This window comes from Papio anubis, chromosome 1 (genome assembly GCF_008728515.1).
Source record: "Papio anubis isolate 15944 chromosome 1, Panubis1.0, whole genome shotgun sequence".
Taxonomy (NCBI): Eukaryota; Metazoa; Chordata; class Mammalia; order Primates; family Cercopithecidae; genus Papio; species Papio anubis.
Genome location: NC_044976.1, coordinates 10,880,842 through 10,883,811, shown reverse-complemented (window position 1 = coordinate 10,883,811; position 2,970 = coordinate 10,880,842). Strand labels below are relative to the sequence as shown.

General features: G+C 43.1%; 1 pseudogene; it reads left to right on the top strand.

The window, feature by feature from the left end:
* Positions 1 to 613: 613 nt before the first annotated feature.
* Positions 614 to 2,568, top strand: LOC101022010 (annotated as a pseudogene).
* The last annotated feature ends 402 nt before the right edge of the window (positions 2,569 to 2,970 follow it).

Below are 2,970 nucleotides of genomic sequence, written 5' to 3'. Positions count from 1 at the left end.
GGCCCAGGGCGGTGGCTCACGCCTGTAATCTCAGTGCTTTGGGAGGCTGAGGTGGGTGGATCCCTTGAGGTAAGGAGTTACAGACCAGCGACACCCAGCGCCCCCCTCCCCGCAAAAAATGTATTTTATCAATAATGTGTGTGGAAACTTGGAAAAACAAGAAAAGATGGTGTCTTCAACAAATGTTGCAGGTATAATTGGATATCCACACACTCATCCAAACAAAACAAACAAAAAAAAACCCATATGCAAAAATTAACCTAGAATGAATCATAGATCTAGTTGTGAACCTAAACTATAAAACTTAGAAAAACTGGGGTCGGGCATGGTGGCCAGCCTGGGCAACATGGCGCAACCCCGTCTCTACTAAAAATACAAAAATTGGCTGGGCACAGTGGCTCACGCCTGTAATCCCAGCACTTTGGGAGGCCAAGGCGGGGGGATCACCTGAGGTTGGGAGCTCGAGACCAGCCTGACCAACACGGAGAAACCCATCTCTAATAAAAATACAAAATTAGTCGGGCATGGTGGCACATACCTGTAATCCCAGCTACTTGGGAGGCTGAGGCAGGAGAATCGCTTCAACCCAGGAGGTGGAGGTTGTGGTGAGCCAAGATCACACCATTGCACTCCAGTAAGGGCAACGAGAGGGAAACTCTGTCTGAAATTAAAACAAACAAACAAACAAAAAAACAGAATGAAAAGAAGATAGGTAGCCCCTCTACCTCCGGAAGAGCTGAGAGTGATAACACCAGGCACTGAACTAGCAGGAACCCCTCCGACTCAAGAAGATGGCTGATCCTTGGCAGGAATGCATGGATTATGTAGTAACTCTAGCAAGATGAGCTGGAGAGGTAGTTTGTGATGCTCTAAAAAATGAAATCAGGCTGGGCGCCGTGGCTCACGCCTGTAATCCCAGCACTTTGGGAGACCGAGGCGGGCGGATCACGAGGTCAGATCGAGACCATCCTGGCTAACATGGTGAAACCCCGTCTCTACTAAAAATACAAAAAAAAAATTAGCCAGGCACGGTGGCTGGCGCCTGTAGTCCCAGGTACTCGGGAGACTGAGGCAGGAGAATGGTGTGAACCCAGGAGGCGGAGCTTGCAGTGAGCCGAGACTACACCACTGCACTGCAGCCTGAGTGACAGAGCAAGACTCCGTCTCAAAAAAAAAAAAAAAAAAAGAAAGAAATGAAATGAATGTTATACCGAAAGGTTCTCCAGTTGATTTGGTAACTGCTGCGGACCAAAAAGTTGAAGAAATGCTTATCTCCTCAGTTTCATTGGTGAGGAATCTGTGGCAGCGGGGAGAAAAGTGCCTTAACTAACAACCCCACGTGGATCATTGACCCTATTGATGGAACAACTAACTTTGTACATAGATTTCCTTTTGTAGCTGTTTCAATCGGCTTTGCTGTAAATAAAAAGATATAATTTGGAGTTGTATACAGTTATGCGGGAGATAAGATGTACACTTCCAGGAAAGAAAAAGGTGCCTTTTGTAATGGTCAAAAACTACAGGTTTCACAACAAGAAGATATTACCAAACCACTCTTGCTGACTGAATTGGGCTCTTCCAGAACACCAGAGACTGTAAGAATTGTTCTTTCTAATATGGAAAAGTTTTTTTGCATTCCAGTTCATGGGATCCGGAGTATTGGAACGGCAGCTGTTTGCCTTGTGGCAACTGGAGGAGCAGATGCATATTATGCAATGGGAATTCACTGCTGGGCTCTTGCAGGAGTTAGCATTATTGTTACTGAAGCTGGTGGCATGCTAATGGATGTTACAGGTGGATCATTTGATTTGATGTCACTAAGAGTAATTGCTGCAAATAATATTAACAGAAAGGATAGCCAAAGGAATTCAGGTAGTACCTTTGCAATGAGACGATGAAGATTAATTCCAGCAGCCTCATAGTCAATTCCAGTTGCTTTTCCCCAGATTTGCTGACTCGCCGATGGATATGTGTTTTGGAAGTATGATATGCTTGGTTTTAATTCTCTTTGTCCAGATTAAAAATTTGGAACTTGTTCCATTTTTAGAAAAAAATAAATGAAAAGACAAACCACAAGATTGGAGAAAATATTTGCAAATGATGTATCAAAGAATTTATATCCAGATTACATAAAGAGCTCTCAAAACTCATAAAACAGCCCAATTTTTAAAATGGGCAAAATAATTGAACAGACATTTCACCAAAGGAAAAATACAGATGACAAGCACATAAAAAGATGCCGAACATCATAAAAACTGAGGCTTGCCAGAGACTCCATAGAGCATCCTTATCCACCACGAATGCCTCTAGTTCCAGCTTCCATCCCAGTCTGCCTAAGTTTTCTCCTGTTCTGGGATCCATTCACTAGGCAAATGTAAATTAAACCCACAATGAGATACCACTACATATCGATTTATAGATCTAAAGTGATGGTGTGTAAAGTTAAAGATTCACTGTAGGCCGGGCACAATGTCTCATACCTGTAATCCTAGCACTTTGGGAGGCTGAGGCGGGTGGATCATTTGAGGTCAGGAATTCGAAACCAGCCTGGCTAACATGGTGAAACCCTGTCTCTATTAAAAATACAAAAAAATTAGCCAGGCGTGGTGGCAGGCGCCTGTAATCCCAGCTACTCGAGAGGCTGAGGCAGGAGAATGGCTTGAACCTGGGAGGCAGAGGTTGCAGTGAGCCACGATTGTACCACGGCACTCCAGCCTGGGTGACAGAGTAAGACTGTCTCAAAAAAAAAAAAAAAAAAAAAATATATATATATATATATATATATATATAAACCCATGTGCATTACTGGTGGGGATATAAAACAGTATAACACTTCGCAAAATCTGTAGACGTTAAACATAAATTTACCATATGGCCCAAGTCCAGCCTGAGATATCTACCTGCAAAAAATGAAAACATCTGCCTACACAGAGATTTGAACACTAACGTTCCTAGCAGAAATACTCACAA